This window comes from Nyctereutes procyonoides, unplaced genomic scaffold (assembly GCF_905146905.1).
Source record: "Nyctereutes procyonoides isolate TBG_1078 unplaced genomic scaffold, NYPRO_anot_genome, whole genome shotgun sequence".
Taxonomy (NCBI): Eukaryota; Metazoa; Chordata; class Mammalia; order Carnivora; family Canidae; genus Nyctereutes; species Nyctereutes procyonoides.
Genome location: NW_026575031.1, coordinates 9,940,140 through 9,957,939, shown reverse-complemented (window position 1 = coordinate 9,957,939; position 17,800 = coordinate 9,940,140). Strand labels below are relative to the sequence as shown.

Here is a 17,800-nt window from a genome sequence, read left to right as displayed (position 1 = left end):
TTGTCTGGTACTTTTTTTTTTTTTGGGTCTCTGCCTGCCGGGGTCCTAGATTCCATCCTCGATTTACTTGTCCTCATTGCCCCAGGCCCGGGGAATGCTCCGGAAGGCTGCGCAGGATTGGAGGGACGGAATGACCTTCCAGCCCTGAGTCCCTGGTGAGTTGTTATTCCGAAGATAGTGGTTGGCTGGTCTCCATCTCTGCTGAGTGCAGGACTCCAGTGCAGTGAGCTCAGACTGCAGCAAGGGGGATTTGAGTAAAACGCAGGAAAGACCTTCCCAACTACCAGTAATGTGACACAGTGAGTTGGGTAACCTTGGGAGTCACACACAGTGGTGTGACTTCCTCCGGGGAATTCTCGAAACAGAAGGGGCGACGTTTGAACCGAAGAGGGCTGGCCTGTTCAAAACCGAGGAACCAGGGGATGGGAAAGAGGACTGAGGAGGCTGGCACTGTTTTATGACTGACTAGATCATTCTTGTAAAAATGATGTGCATGATGTGTGCTGTTAAGTCTTCCCTCCCCCGTTCCTCTGTGTCCCCATCACCTACTCTGCACTCCAGCATCTTCTTTTACCCAAGATTCTGAATCATTCTCTACATACATGTATCAGATAGAGAACCTGTCTTTCACGCTTGAGCTCCAGCAGCACTTTTTTTCTTCTTCTCTCATTTGCCTTATACTTTGGGGATAGTACGGGGTAGAAAGGAGTACAGTTCCTAATTCTAATCCCCCTCCTCTCGAGGCCCTGAGGAAGATTAGACGGTGACTGCATATTAAGTACCTCACTGCAGCCCTAGTCCTTATCATGGAGCACGTGCGACAGCAAAACAGCCAGTCCACTCTGCAGTCGGCTTGGAATGCCCCTACTTGAAAACTAATATCTGTCAGTTTTATCTCAGTTTTAAAAAATGGATATGGCCCTGAAAATCCTTTTTGTAGCAGAGAAGGAGAAACAAAGAGTACTAGCAGAACATTAGATGGTGGTGGTGCTTCACCTTATATGACACATGAAGCCATGTTCTGCTACATCTCCAGCCCACCATTTGCAGATCTGAAAATGGCAAAGCTTGGAGAGATGTGCAGGCCTTCTCTTCCGCAATCAGACAAGAGTGCCACGGGAGGCAGAAAGCCGGAATAGGTTGTAGGGAGAAGGGGACAGTTTCCATAGCAACTGTAGAGATGAGGTCTTTAACTAGCACGCGGCCTTGGTATAAGGGTCAGCTGCAGTTAACCACAGGCTCTGCTTTCAAGTCTGACAAAGAGGCTAGACAATAGATCTGAATGGTATAGGGAGGGACCACACACTGATCAGATGATAAGGGCACAAATTCAGGTCTATGATCTCAGGCCCTGCTGGAATTAGGTTTTGTTAATTACAGCTGTAACAGCTGACTATGATAATACTAAAATTGCACATATATGCTCGATGAGCATTCAGCAGGCTGTTCTTTTAAAAGCAGAAAATGTCATAGAAAGATTGACTGCAGGTATCTCTTAATTACCCTACTCTTTCCTTGGTTAACAGTATCCCAGCCATTAGATGATGATCCTGGTATCATCATCATATTATCAAAAGATATTTTTTTAAAAAAAGATATTTTCAAGCATCAAATGGCACACAGCACCATGTGCAAAAGGCTCTACGAAGAAAACTATGGAGTTTAACATCAGCATTTATGTTCCAGAATTAAAACACTCAAGACAGAAAACACTGATGTACATATGTATAAGGCATAGAAAGCTGAATAAAAATATGAAAGAAATATATACATGAATTGCAAAGTATATAAAAACCTATTTTGTGTTTAGGAATAGTGTGCTGCAGCAGGAGCCTAATAGTCAAAGGATGTCATCAAAGACTGGTCCAAAAAAAAAAAAAAAAAAGACTGGTCCAAAGGGATTATTGGGCACATGTGATATGCATGATTGTGAGGAACACACATTAAAGTGTGGTGGTTATAGAGCCCACTATAACCACTGACCACTGGAATGACCAAACGTGATCATGTGGGGACTCCCTTATTCTGTAGTTTCTTCCACACTCTTTTATCATGTAGGATTGGCAGATACAGTGAGTACAACCAATACTTTTCAAACTTTTTGTGATGAATGACCCTTGAATTGTAGAAGGGATCACTAGGGATCTACCACTGAAAGGGGAGGTTAGAGGGGTTGCAAATGGAAGACACTATTATTGGCTCTTTTCTTGGGTGTGCGCTACAGTGAATACACAACAGAAAACAGTGTAAATCTTAAACAGTGTGAAAGGTAATTAATTGTAGCCTTGGCTAAGTGTAAGCCAGTTAAGGGATTCTCAGACCTTTGCCAGTTCACAATATCTAGTGATAAATGATGGAATTGGTAAATTATGTACATATTTAACAAAGTAGGAGGGGCATCTCCTAATTTTTTCTGGAAATAATTTCATATTTGGCATTTAAATTTAAATTAAATTTAAAAATTTCATTGTCCTGGGATGCCTGGGTGGCTCAGCAGTTGAGTGTCTGTCTTTGGCTCAGGGCATGATCTTGGAGTCCCAGCATTGAGTCCCATTGGGCTCCCTGCATGGAGACTGCCTCTTCCCCTGCCTTTGTCTCTGCCTCTCTCTCTCTCTCTCTCTCTCTGTCTCTCATGAATAAATAAGTCAAATCTTTAAAGATAAAAATAAAATAAAAAATTCATTGTCCTCATGAGCAAATCAGAACTTTATTAGGATTACTTGCACTCATGTTGAATTATGTGTATGTGGGAGAGGAGGGCACTGTAATGCTTTTAATGCTTAGGGTCTCCACAGGACTTAAACCAGCTCTGATAATTCATAAAGAAAAGACACTGACTCCTCCCTCACTTCTGGCTTGATGAATGTCATTAGTTTTTCTAAGGATCTGAGCTCATTTGGCAGAATTCCAGCCTGCTCTGCTGGATTGCATGGTTTTATCAACTAAAATATCCAAAAGGAGCTGCATGCAGCTCAGATTCCCACTCTGTGCTCAGTTCTGCCTATAAAGCATTCTTTACACAGACAGAGGCGTGTTGGATTACAGGATTGCTGTGTCAGAGGTTTATCCTTGGCTTTTGGGGAAAATACTATGATCATAATGCATACCGGCAGCCATGGGGTCACCTCTTAGCGTGAACAGCTGGCTTATCTGCAGAGACACTGAGTAAAATAATCTCTAAAAAGGTTGAGGTGGAGGATAAATTTGCATTTATTACTATATCTGGCACACAGAAGAGGCCCAGAGTAATTATCTGTTGGATAATTTTCCTAATTACTATTTGTTAATATTAAGTAACAGGAAAAGCACAGGCACTGGATTTACTTTCTCCCTGCAGAGCATTTCAAAAGGACAATGAAGATATTTACCATTTTCCTCTCTCACTTCCCACATTCTTTTGTTGAAGAAAATAATTCCCAAAAGTGAAAAAGAAACATTTATAGATACCTTTTTTCCTTATCCCTTCCATTAGCCCCAGAAGGTGGAAGTTAGTGTTTGGCTATGGCTAACATTTTCTTTTAGCCTTCTGAGCAAAGCTACTTCTTACTACAGGAACCTTAAAGGATTTTCTTGTGGTAGTAGAGATGATGGTGGTAAAGATAATCCAAACCTAAGTGTGTAACTTAGTTTTGAGGCCTATGCCTATGTGTGAATCAAATTTTACATCATTTAAAATTTTTTTTAATTTTTTAAAATTTTATTTATTCATGAGAGACACACAGAGAGAGGCAGAGACATAGGCAGAGGGAGAAACAGGCTGCCTATGGGTAGCCTGATGTGTGACTCAATCTCAGGACCCCAGGATCACAACCTGAGCCAAAGGCAGACGCTCAACCACTCAGCCACTCAGGTGCCCCTACATCATTTTTTAAAGGTATTTGTAGAACAGAGTTACTTTCCTTGAAGGAATGCTTGGGTATGACAAGACCAGAATTACCTTTTCCTTTCCTTCTTAGCTCTTTCTTGAAGATCCTTTATAATATTCCCTAACTTCTCTTTTTAACATTACCTCTTGCAAATACTTTGTAGTAACCCTTAATCAGTTAATCTGAACCACTTGCCTTTCTCTCAGTCATTTCTTTTTTTTTTAAGGTTTTATTTATTTATTTCAGAGTGCACAAGAGTGAGGTGAGGAGCAGAGGGAGAGAGAATCTCAAGCAGATTCCATGCTGAGCGTAGAATCCAAGTGGGGTTCAATCTCATGACCCTGAGATCATGACCTTGAACTGAAACCAGGAGTTGAACACTTAATTGACTGAGTCGCCCAAGCACCCTATCCCTCGATTGTTCTTATCTTTTCTGTTCAGGTTGTCTCTTTTTCTTTGGATGCTTTGTTCACTTTCATTCTCATTTAGTGATTTATTTACTTTACCCTTTTGATTTACTTTGTAGAACAACATTCCATCTCATTCCACAAAGGATTTTAGTATGACTGAACTTAAACATAGCTGCTTATATGAAACTGACTTCTGCAATTGCCAACTGTGTGAACTTGAGCAAGGTGCTTATCCTGTCTGTCCTTTAGTTTCCTCTTCTGTAAAATTATAATTGCATCCCACCTTATTGCTATTTTGAAAATTAAGTGGGACAGGGTTGCCTTGGTAGCTCAGTGGTTTAGTGTCTGCCTTTGGCGCAGATCATGATCCCGGGATCCTGGGATCAAGTCCCACATCGGGCTCCCTGCATGGAGCCTGCTTCTCCCTCTGCCTATGTCTCTGCCTCTCTCTCTCTGTGTCTCTAATGAATAAATAAATAAAATCTTTTTTTAAAAAAAGAAAATTAAGTGGGACAATCTGTTAAATATGCTTAGAACAATGTCTGGAATTCATTTACTTATTTATTCATTCAGTAATATTTATTGAGTATTTATTGTGTGCTAGCACACACAGTACACGAAGATCCCTGCTCTTGTGGAGCTTACATTCTAGTGGGGGAGACAGATAATAAATTGTAAAGAGGTAAATGATATAGTATGTCGGAAAGTGATTAGTGCTGTGGCCAAAAAGAAGGTAGAGTAAAGGGTGACTGAGAATGCTGATGGGGAGTAGTGATGGGAAAGAATGGTGAAGGGACAGGAAAGGTTGCAGTTGTAAATGGGCTGGTCAGGGTTGGCCTCATTGAGAATATGAGACTTGAGCAAACTTGAAGTTAATAAGGGGGATAGTCACTTGGATATCTGGCAGGAGAGTCTTGTAGAAAGAGAGGATGGCTAGTACAAAGTAGCAATATGCCCAGTACACCCAAGGAATAGCTGGAGCCCATTGTAGCTGGAGTGGAAGAGTAAGAGAAAGAAACATAGGAGGTGAGATCAGGGAGATAATGGGGACCTATCACAAGGGCCTGCCTTTTTTTTTTTTAATATTTATTTATCAGAGAGAGAGAGAGCATGTGAGCAAGCACGGGGTAGGAGGAGTGGCAGAAGGAGAAAGAATCTCAAGCAGAATCCCCACTGACTGTGGAGTCTGAGGTGGGGCTTGATCTCACAATTCTGAGATCGTGACCTGAGCTGAAATCAAAAGTCGGACACTTAACCAACTGAGCCACCCAGGTGCCCCTGGGTGCCCCTGTTGGACTTTGGTTTTGTCTCTGAGTGAAATGGGGAAGATATGAAAGCTCTTAAAAGAGGAGTGGTGTGGTTTGCTTAGACTTTTTACATTTGCTGTGTTTAGAATAGACTGTAGGGGACGCCTGGGTGGCTCAGCAGTTGAGCATCTGCCTTCAGCCCAGGGTGTGATCCTGGAGAACCGGGATCAAGTCCCACATTGGGCTCCCTGCATGGAGCCTGCTTCTGTCTTTGCCTATATCTCTGCCTCTCTCATGAATAAATAAATTATTTTTAAAAAGAGAGAGAGAGAATGGACTATAAATGTCGTAAGGACTAAAGTGGGAAGCCAGTCACAGATCTTGCCATAAGTAATGGGTGAGCAATGATGTAACTCAGACTTAAGTGATGTCAGTGGAGATGGTAAGACTCGATGGGATTCTAGACACACAGTATTTTAAAGGTAGAGCCAGCTTATTTCCTGTCTGACCAAATTAAGAATGAGAGAGAAAGAGAATAAATAATGACTCTAAAGATAAACCAAAAATTTAAAAAGAAAAAAAAGTTACCTGTAGGAAAGAAGCAGCAGATTGTGAAGCAGCCAGGGATGGGAAGTAGACTTTTAAAAATTTAACTTATTTTGTAAATTTGACTCTGAAGCCATATAAATGTTTTAGAGAAGTATGAACCAAAATTAACTCAAAATGACCAATCTGAAAATAATTTGATCCAAAGTATATTTTTTAGATCTACATCAATAAAGAAAAAATAATCCAATTATAAAGTGGACAATTTGAGTGGTTGCCACAAGAGAAGATGTATAGATGGCCAATAAGTACAGGAAAAAGTGCTCATAATTAGTCCTGGGGAAATACAAATTAAAACCACAGTGCACTATCACTTAACATCCAAAAATGGCAAAAATTAAAAGACCTATAACACCAAATTTTAGCATGAGTAGGAACAAATAGAACTCTCATATACTGCTAACAGTAGTATAAAATAACCACTTTAGAAAAGTATTTGTAAGTTTCTTGTAAAATTGAACAAATACGTATCCTGTGACTTAGTAGTTCCACTCCTGGACATTTACCCAAGAGAAGTGAAAATACATGTGTCCACAAGAAGTCTTGTGATGGCTGATTATAGCAACTTTATTTGTAATAGCCAAAAACTGGAAACAACCCAAATGTCCATCGATAGGAGAATGAATAAACAAATTGTGGTATCTTCATGCAATATAAAGATAAAAAGAGGGCACCTGGGTGGCTCAGTCAGTTAAGTATCTGCCTTCAGCTCAGGTCATGATCCCAGGGTTCTAGGATTGAGCTCCACACCAGGCTCTTTGCTCAGTGGAGCTGGCTTCTCCCTCTGCCTGCTGCTCCCCCTGCTTATGTTCTCTCTTTCTTTCTCTGTCAAATAAACAAAATATTTTTTAAAACAGCTATTAGTAAGATAAAAGAAAGTACAAGTGTACACAACCTAGACAAAAAATAAAAAACATCATTTTGAAAAAAGGAAACAAAATACAAAAGAATATTGTTAGTTGGTCTCCTGGAGAACTAGTGCCAACACATAATTCGATGTGTAAGAGATTTATCTGGGGAGTATATCAGTTATCTATCAATTTGAAACAAATCAACCCAAAATGTAGCAGCTTAAAATAGCAAATATTTATTATCTCACATAGTTTTTAAGGACCTGAAACTCAGGAGCAAATTAGTTGAGTGATTTTAGCTTAGGGTGTCTTGTGAGGTTGTGGTCAAGTTGTTGGTTGAGTTTACAGTAATCTGAAGGCTTGACTGAGGCTGGATATCTGCTTCCAATATTGCTCAGTCACATGACTGTTGGCAGGAAGCCTCAGTTCCTCCGGTAGGCTTCTCCCTAGGTCTACTTGAGTACCCTCATGGCATGGCAGCTGGCTTCTCTCAGAGCAAGTGAGCAAAGAGAAGAGTAAGCTGCAATGCCCTTTTATGACATAGTGTTGGAAGTTAGACACCGTTACTTATTTTTTTTGAAAGGTTTTACTTGTATATCTACAAATAGTGTAGTGTATACAAGTACTGTAGTATATATAAATATTAAATTATTGGGGTGCCTAGCTGGCTCAATTGGTGGAGCATGTGACTCTTGACATAGGGGTTGTGAGTTTGAGACCCACATTAGGTATAGAGATTACTTAAAAATAAAATCTTAAAAAAAACCCAAATATTAAATTATTGTGTTGTACACCGGAAACTAATGTCATACACCAATTTTATCTTTAAAAATATGAGCAGGGCAGCCCCGGTGGCACAGTGGTTTAGCGCCGCCTGCAGCCCAGGGCGTGATCCTGGAGACCCGGGATCGAGTTCCACGTCAGGCTCCCTCCATGGAGCCCGCTTCTCCCTCTGCCTGTATCTCTTCCTCTCTCTGTGTGTGTCTCTATGAATAAATAAATAAAATCTTTTAAAAAAATAAAAATAAAAATATGAGCAAATAAAAAAATGAGCAAATCTATTGTTTTAATGTACCCATTAACCTAAGACCTAATGAATATTAAAATGTACCTGAAGAACAGGTCCTAGCAGGAAAAAAAAATTCAGTGAATTTTTTATCTTAAAAAAAATTGTTTTTGGGATGGCTGGGTTGCTCAGTGGTTGAGTGTCTGCCTTTGGTTCAGAGTGTGATTCTGGGCCCCGGGATCGAGTCCTGCATCAGGCTCCCTGTGAGGAGCCTGCTTCTCCTTCTGTCTGTGTCTCTGCCTCTCTCTCTCTGTCTCTCATGAATAAATAAATAAAATCTAAAAAATTGTCTTCAAGTCAAGGGCACCCCTTGAAGGCATCTCGTATATTACAGCATTAGGTCTGCTTTTGTAGTTCTGCTGTGCTCTGTCATTGGCTGGGATCAGTCTGCAGAAAGTGTGGCTTTGGTGAAAATGTGTTGGTAGATCCAGAGTGGCAGCTGATGGAGTCATTAGTCATTTGTGCTCCCTGGAAGCAGATTTCAGTGGTGTGTTTTCATGGTTGCTGCAAGTACATACTGCATCAATAAGTTTATATGAAATTCCAGAATGGGAAAAACTAATCTACAGTGATAGAAAGCAAGTAAGTGGTTGTTTGGGGGTAGGGGTGTGGGACATAAGGGAACTTTCTGGGGTGGTGAAAATGTTCTATATTTGACTATAGTGGTGGCCACACACACATATACACATACATGCACTTGTTGAACTTATCAAATGCTACCCTTAAAATAGCACATTTTATTGTACATAAATGATCTATAATGTTTACTAAAGAACACAATGAGATACTACTTTACAATGACATTACCAAATCTTAGTGAGATGTGCAGCACCTGAATTTTTCCCATGTTGTTAGTGGGAGTATAAAATTATACAACTTTTTGAAAAACTGACAGTTTCTTATAAGATATATTTTTTAACTTATTCATGAGAGACACATAGAAAGAGGCAGATACACAGGCAGAGGGAGAAGCAGGCTCCCTATGGGGAGCCTGCTGTGGGACTCGATCCCGGGACCCTGGGATCATGACCTGGGCCAAAGGCAACACTCAACTACTGAGCTACCCAGGAATCCTTGGCAGTTTCTTTTTTTCTTTTTTTTTTTAGATGTTATTTATTTATTTGAGAGAGATAAAGAGAGAGAACACAAGCAGGGGGAGGGTTGGAGGGAGAAGCAGGTTCCCTGCTGAGCAGGGAGCCTGACGCGGGGCTCACTCTCAGGACCCTGAGAGCATGACCTGAGCTGAAGGCAGACTCTTAAGTGTCTGAGCCACCCAGGTGCCCCCACGCCCCGCCCCCCTGGCAATTTATATAAAGTTAAGCAAATACCTATCCTGGGACCCAGCTGTTCTACTCTTAGATAACTACACAGGAGAAATGAACACATGTTCACAAAAGACCTATTTATGAATATTCATAGCAGCTTTGTTTATAATGGTCTTAAAACAACCCAAATATCCATCAATAGGAGAACTGACAAAATGTGGAACATATATACGATAGTATACTACTGAGCAATAAAAAAGAATGAACTACTAATGCATGTAATGTCTTGAATGAATGTCAAAACTGTTATGTTGAATAAAAGAAGCTGACTATAAAAGACTACATACTAGGGGTGCCTGGGTGGCTCAGTCAGGTAAGCATCTGCCTTCGGCTCAGGTCATGATCCCAGGACCCTGGGATGGAGCCACACATTGGGCACCCTGCTTAGCGGTAAGCCTGTGTTTCCCTCTCCCTCTGCCACTCCCCCTGCTTGTGCTTGCTCTTTCTCTTTCTGTCAAATAAATAAATCAATCATTAAAATAAAATACACATAAAATTTACCATTATAGCAATTTTTTCCCATTATAGTCAATTTTCAGTACATGGTTCAGTGATACTAAATACATTCATAATGTTGTGCAACCATCACCACTATCCATCTCTATTCCTCTTTTTATCTCATAAAACAGAAACTCTTGGGGGCACCTGTGGCTCAGTGGTTGAGCATCTGCCTTCGGCTCGGGGTGTGATCCTGGGATCCAGGCTCCCTGCAGGAACCCTTGTTCTTCCTCTACCTATGTCTCTGCCTCTCTCTTTGTGTCTCTCGTGAATAAATAAGTAAAATCTTAAAAAAAACAAAAACAAAACCCCCAGAAACTCTATACCCATTAAATAACAACAACCCATTCCCGCAACCAGATCCTAGCAGCCACCATTCTACTTTCCACCTCTATGATTTTTACTACTCTATATAAATATATAAGGTATATAAGTGCATCAAAGAAGTGGAATCATATAGTATTTGTCTTTTTGTGATTGGCTTATTTCCCTTAGCATAATGTCTCCAAGATTCATCCATGTAGCATTAGTCTTAACTGTACATTTTTAATGAGATGTATCCCAAGAAAAAACTAAACTGCAAAGAAGTGTTAAACTGTTTTCATTAATTGTCTCATTAGTGATAATATTGGTATTTTTTCTGAAACATCTATATATAGATATATAGAGAGAACAGAATAAAGCAAATTATGTTAACTTTACCAGGAACTAAGATGTTGATCATAAGAGAGATACAAATATAAAATCAAGAAACTTGGGTAAAAACCCTGAAATCTTAAAATTTAATTGGAAAAAGCAAAAACAATGACCAATCCAATGTTAGCAATAAGCTTTCCAACCATCCAAATTGTGGTATTTAAATGTCATTTACTACTAAAATGAACTAAGGCTTCTTAGAGAAGAAGCATCTGATTCCAGATCTGGAGTATGAAACAAACAAGATGAACCTGGAACATCTTATTATAACAGAACACAGGGAACCTACCAAAGACCAGTGGAATCATAATAAAAGGACTCTGGACCTAATCTGAAGGGATTTCCACAGTCCAAAAATGTGACAATATGCATTTCAAAATGAACAATAACTGCAGTATATTGAATACACCCATTGTGTTAAAATCCATGAGTTCATAGTGGCAGTAAAAACAAAAATCTCACTGGTCATCTTGGGAGTATGCTAAGGAATTTCATTATTTGGGGAACTATTCCCTATTATGTAGAGAATCTCAAGTCATTAATTTGAAAACTAGTAAGTCAAAAGAAAGAATCAAGCCATTTATCCTGCCTTTCCTTAGGTAATCAAATATTTGATGAAGGAAAATTCTTACTTATAAAAGAATTCCAGCTAGTAAATGAAGACAGCATGTTAAAATTAGAATATCATTCTTTTGCATCTCTTAGTGAAATAGTGCAGCTAGGTAATGATTACCAATGACTGCTAAACTATCAAGTAAAAAAATAGTTACTATCAAATGTTACATTTGAGTCTATCAATTTTAACAAAATAAAAATACATTCAACCAGATGTTATATGTCTTCTGATAAGATGCAATAGGACGTAAATGATAGCACTTATGAAATATTCTTGCCAAAAAAGAGAAAATGGAGCATAAATCATAGCAAGTATATCTAACTGCCCATTTATAGGAAATAAGAGACAAAGAAATACGTCAGATGACACCACAGGGATGCAATAAAAAAAATCCACAGTGCTGGAAATTTTACAGAACAAATGACCTAGTTTCATCAACAAATATATAAATGGCAGGGACACCTGAATGGCTCAGTGGTTGAGCGGCTGCCTTTGGCTCATGTCGTGGTCCCAGGGTCCTGGGGTCAAATCCCACATTGGGGACAGCCCAGGTGGCACAGCGGTTTAGCACCGCCTGCAGCCCAGGGCGTGATCTGGAGACCCTGGATGAGTCCCACGTCAGGCTCTCTGCGTGGAGCCTGCTTCTCCCTCTGCCTGTGTCTCTGCCTCTCTCTCTCTCTCTCTCTATCTCTATGAATAAATAAATAAAATCTTAAAAAAAAAAAACAAATCCCACATTGGGCTCCCACAGGGAGCCTGCATCTCCCTCTGCCTGTGTCTCTGCCTCTCTCTCTCTGTCTCTCATGAATAATAAATAAAATCTTTATATATATATAAAAATTGCAGGAAATAAAAATGAGGGAAGATTGGGGCACCTGGGTGGCTCAGTTGGTTGAGCATCTGCCTTTGGCTCAGGTCATAATCCTGGGGTCATGGGATTGAGCCCTACATCAGGTTCCTTGCTCAGCAGAGAGCCTGCTTCTCCCTCTCCCGCTCCCCCTGCTTGTGCTCTCTCCCCCTGTCAAATAAGTAAAATATTTTTTTTAATAAGGGAGGATTTACAGATTAAAAGATAGCTAAGAAAAGAATCATCCAAATGCAATGTGTAAATCTTGTTTTGGAATTGCAAAAAATAAAAAAAAAATAAAAAAGACAATTGGAGAAATTAGAACACTACATATTTGATAACATTAAGAAATTACTGTTAGTTTTCTTTGTATGTATTAATGATGTTTTAAAAGATTCTCTGTTTTACACACAAATTCAAGTATTTCTGGATGAAATTATATATCTGGAATTTGCTTTAAAATAATCAGTTGGTGGGATGCCTGGGTGGCTCAGCGGTTTAGCACTTGCCTTGGCCCAGGGCATGGTCCTGGGTTCCTGGGATGGAGACCCATGTCAGGCTCCCTGCATGGAGCCTGCTTCTCCCTCTGCCTGTGTCTCTGCCTCTCTCTCTCTCTCTCTCTCTCTCTCTCTGTGTATGTCTCTCATGAATAGATAAATAAAATATTTAAAAAAATCAGTTGGGAAAGGGGAGGAATATTGATGAAACAAGATTTTTTTTTAAAGATTTTATTTACTTATTTGAGAGAGAGCACATGCTTACAAGCAGGGGGAGGGGCAGATGGAGAAGCAAACTCCCTGCGGAGCACAGAGCTGGACAGGGGGCTGGATTCCAGGACCCTGGCATCATGAACAGAGCATGCCTAACCGGCTGAGCCACTCAGGCACCCCCAAGATTGGATATTTGTTGGTAATTGTTGAAGTTGGTTGATAAGAACCTGGATTATTTATTTTTTTCTTCTATGGAAAACAAAGAAATATTTCTAAGCTATTTTTAAAAAAGATTTTATTTATTTATTCTTGAGAGACACACAGAGAGAGGCAGAAACATAGGTAGAGGGAGAAGCAGGCTCCCTGAGGGGAGCCTGATGCGAGACTGGATCCCAGGACCCTGGGATCATGACCTGAGCCAAAGGCAGATGCTCAACTGCTGAGCCACCCAGGTTTCCCTCCAAGCTTTTTGTTATAAGCAACAGGAAGGATGAAGTTTCATCCCCATCACTGAGATGGGGAAGACTGCAAGTGGAGCAGGTTTAGTAGAAAAGATGACTTAAATTTTAAGCATATTGAGTTTGAGATATCATTTGAATGTCCAAATGGAGTTATTGAATAGGTAGTTAGATATGTAAGTTTGGGATTTGGGTTAGAGTGTGGTTTGGAGATATAAAGTTGGTAGTCATTAATGTACAGATGACATTTATAGCAATGAGGCTGGATGAGATTTAAAAAAAATAGAGCAAGAATAAACATAGTAAATGCTCAATAAATAATCACTATAAACATGATTTAAATTATTTCTTTTGATTTCTTTCTTCTCTGAACTCCTACAGCACTTTTATAGCATCTTGTATTATTATAGTTATTTGTATACATATCTTATCCTCTCTATAAATTATAAGTTCCCTATATGTGGGAATTCTATTTTTTTAAGATTTACTTCTTGGGGTGCCTTAGTGCCTCAGTCAGTTAAGCCTCTGCCTTCAGCTCAGGTCATGATCTCAGGGTCCTGGGATCAAGTCCTAGATCAGGTTCCAGGCTCAGTGGCAAGTCTGGTTCTTCCTCTTCCATTCCCTCTGTGATCTCTCTCTCACTCTCTCTCTTTCAAAAAAAATTTTTAAAGACTTTATTTATTCATGAGAGACACAGAGAGAGAGAGGCAAAGACATAGGCAGAGGGAGAAGCAGGCTCCTGGCAGGGAGCCTGAAGCGGGACTCAATCTCAGGACCCAAGGATCATGCCCTGAGCCAAAGGCAGAAGCTCAACTGCTGAGCCACCCAGGCATCCCTATTTATTTATTTGAGAGACGAGAGAGAGAGAGAGAGAGAGAGAGAGAGAGAGAGAGAGAAAGAAGTGGAGGGAGGGGCAGAGGGAGAGAGAGAGAGAGAGACTCTCAGACTCCCCGCTGAGTGTGGAATGGAGGCGAGGCTCAATCTCATGACCCTGAGATCATGACCTGAGTTGAAATTAAGAGTCAGACATTTAAACACTGAGCTACCCAGGCACCTCGTGGGAACTATATCTTAATCATTTTTATACATTGCTCTCCTTCCACTTACCACCATGGAGCAAGAATAGTGTCATTCGGGTATCCTGCTTCTCCCCTGTCTGTGCCTCTGTACCTCTCCCTCTCTTTGTATTTTTCATGAATAAATAAAATCTTTTTTTAAATATTTTATTTATTTATTAATGAGAGAGAGAGAGAGCGGCAGAGACACAGGCAGAGGGAGAAGCAAGCTCCATGCAGGGGGCCCGATGCAGGACTTCATCCTGGGTCTCCAGGATCAGGCCCTGGGCTGAAGGTGGCGGTAAACCGCTGAGCCACCTGGGCTGCCCGAATAAATAAAATCTTAAAAAAAAAAAAAAAAAAAAAAGGCAACCTACTGAAATGGAGAAGATATTTGCAAATGACATACCAGTAAAAGATTAGCATCTAAAATATATAAAGAACTTAGAAACTCAACACCAAACCAAATAATCCAATTAGAAATGGGCAGAAGTCATGAACAGACATTTTCTCCAAAAAAGACATACAGATGGCCAACAGACACATGAAAAGATGTTCAACATCACTCATCAACAGGAAAATGCAAATCAAACCACAATGCAATATCACCTCACACCTGTCAGAATGGCTAAAATAAAAAACACACGGAACAAGTGTTGACAAGGATGTGGAGAAAAAGGAATACTTGTGTACTGTCAATGGGAATGCAAACTGGAGTTTTCTCAAAAAACTAAAAATAGAATTACCATATAATCGGAGCACTTGGGTGGCTCAGCCAGTTAAGCATCTGCCTTTAGCTCAAGTCATGATCCAATATCCTGGGATCTAGCCCCACATTGGGGTCCCTGCTCAGTAGAGAGCCTGCTTCTCCCTCTCCCTCTTCTGCTCCCCCTGCTTGTGCTCTGTCTCTCTCTGTCTCTCTCGCTCGCTTGCTCTCTGCCAAGTAAACAAATAAGAAAAATTACCATATGATTCAGTAATTCTGCTACTGGGTATTTACCTAAAGAATATGAAACACTAATTTGAAAAGATATATGCACCTTTATGTTAATTTTATTTATTTATTTATTATTTTATTTATTTATTCATGAGAGACACAGACAGGGAGAGAGAGGCAGAGACACAGGCAGAAGGAGAAGCAGGCTCCACACAGGGAGCCTGATGTGGGACTCGATCTCCGGTCTCCAGGATCACACCCTGGGCTGAACACAGCGCTAAACCGCTGGGCCACTGGGGCTGCCTGCACCTCTATGTTTAATGCAGCATATTTACAATAGCCAAATTATAGAAGCAGCTCCAATGTCCATGGATGAATGAATAAAGAAGAGATGGTATATATATATAAATATACATATATATGTATACATATAATGAAATATTCAACCATAAAAAATGATGAAATCTTGCCATTTGCAACAACATAGATGGAGCTAGACAGTATAACGCTAAGCAAAATAAGTCACAAAAAGACAAATACCATATAATTTCACTCATATGTGGAATTTAAGAAACAAAAGAAAAAAGAGACAAACCACAAAAGCAGACTCTTAACTATAGAGAACAAATGGTTATCAGAGAAGAGGTGGGTGGGGGGATGGGTGAAATAGGTGAAGGAGAGTAAGAGTACACTTATCTTGATGAGCACTTAATAATGTATAGAACTGTTGAATCACTATATTGTACACCGGAAACTAATTTAACACTGTGTATTAACCATACTGGAATTAAAATAATAATTAAAGGGATTCTGTGTGGTTCAGTTGGTCAAGCATCCGACTCTTGGTCAGCTCAGGTCATGATCTCAAGGATGTGAGATAGAGCCCTGAGTCGGGCTTTGTGCTCAGTGCAGAGTCTGTGTAAGATTCTTTACTCTTCCCTCTCTCTCCCTCTGACCCTTCTCCTGTACTCCTCAAATATATAAATTAAAATCTTTTTAAAATAATAATTAAAAAAAAAGTACAGAGGGGAGGTGGGTGAAGTGACCTAGAGTGCAATGAAGGGTGATACGACATAGTGATATAGGGAGTAGGATAAAAAAATCGGCACTGTATACATGATTTTAAATATACACATATGGGGGATCCCTGGGTGGCTCAGTGCTTTAGCGCCTGCCTTCCGCCCAGGACCTGATCCTGGAGACCCGGGATAGAGTCCCACATCAGGCTTCCTGCGTGAAGCCTCTTCTCCCTCTGCCTGTGTCTCTGCCTCTCTATCTCTCTCTCTCTCTCTCTCTCATGAATGAATAAATAAAATCTTTATTTTTTTTAAAAGATTTCATTTATTCATCCATGAGAAACAGAGAGAGATAGAGGTAGAGACACAGGCAGAGAGAGAAGCAGGCTCCATGCAGGAAGCCCAACATGGGCCTGGATCCGGGTCTCCAGGATCATGCCCTGAACCAAAGGTGGCGCTAAGCCACTGAGCGATCCGGGCTGCCCTAAATAAAATCTTTATTTATTTATTTGTTTGTTTATTTGTTTATTTATTTATTTATTATTTTTTTTTAATAAAATCTTTTTAAAAATGTATACATACACTTCCCTCAGAGGTAAACATTTCATGGTCCAGCAACCCATTCATGAATAGGAATCAGCTTGGTGTCCTTGTCCACTGAAGTGTTTTACATATAAGAAGAATATATATATTATATATATTATATGTGTTTTATATATACAAAAAAGAAGAATCTTATATTTCTCAGCTCCAGAATATTCTCCCCATGGGGACTTAAGAGTTTAGGAGTAGCTGGTTTTTTTTTTTTTCTTTTTGTTTTAATCTGCAAGATGACTTTTCTCATCTTCTACTATCCTGGCTGTTATTCCTAGCAGTTTCCAAAGGCTCTAAAAATATTCCTTTTCTGGCTCTCATCCTATTCCTATGTTGGGTGCAGGTAAACTTTTCTTGTAGTTTTGGTTAGTACCATCCCTGGTCAGCTTCAATCTTGGATAATTTGGTACCAGTCTCTCTTTTGTCTTTCTTTCTTTCTTTCTTTCTTTCTTTCTTTCTTTCTTTCTTTCTTTCTTTCTTTCTTTCTTTCTTTCTTTCTTTTTCTTTCTTTCTTTCTTTCTTTCTTTCTTTCTTTCTTTCTTTCTTTCTCTTTCTTCTTTCTTTCTTTCTTTCTTTCTTTTTCTTTCTTTTCACATAATCACAAGATCAGGAAAATAACATTAATTCAATACTATTATATGATCTACAGACCTTATTCAGCTATCATCAATGCTTCCATTATAGTTTTTTACAGCAGAAAGAAAACCTAGTTCTTGTCCAGGGTCCAGTTCTGAATTACATGTTGCATTTGACAGTCTCGGGTCTTATCTTCTTCATCTACTCAAATCTGAATCAGTTCCTCAGTCTGTCTTTGTCATTCTTGATCTTGGCATCGCCCCCTCCCCAGTCTCTCTCCTTGAAGAATATGGGCTGGTTATTTGTATAGCATCCATCAATTTAGGCTTATCTGGTGTCTCCTCAGGGTCATATTCAGGTAATGAATATATTTTTTTAAGATTTTATTTATTTATTCGTGAGACACATAGAGAGAGAGGCAGAGAC

The 17,800-nt window shown here is 39.7% G+C and overlaps 1 protein-coding gene across 3 annotated transcripts in view; it reads left to right on the top strand.

Moving 5' to 3' along the window:
- The first annotated feature begins 81 nt into the window (after window positions 1-81).
- Window positions 82-17,800, top strand: part of TP53BP1 (tumor protein p53 binding protein 1) — a 96,054-nt gene continuing 78,335 nt past the window's right edge. For 2 of the 3 annotated variants that reach the window (XM_055316636.1, XM_055316637.1), the window contains exon 1: window positions 82-155. The gene's annotated coding sequence lies outside the window, so the exon portion shown is untranslated. The remainder of the gene's footprint in view (window positions 156-17,800) is intronic. The other variant, XM_055316634.1, reaches the window with a different exon arrangement.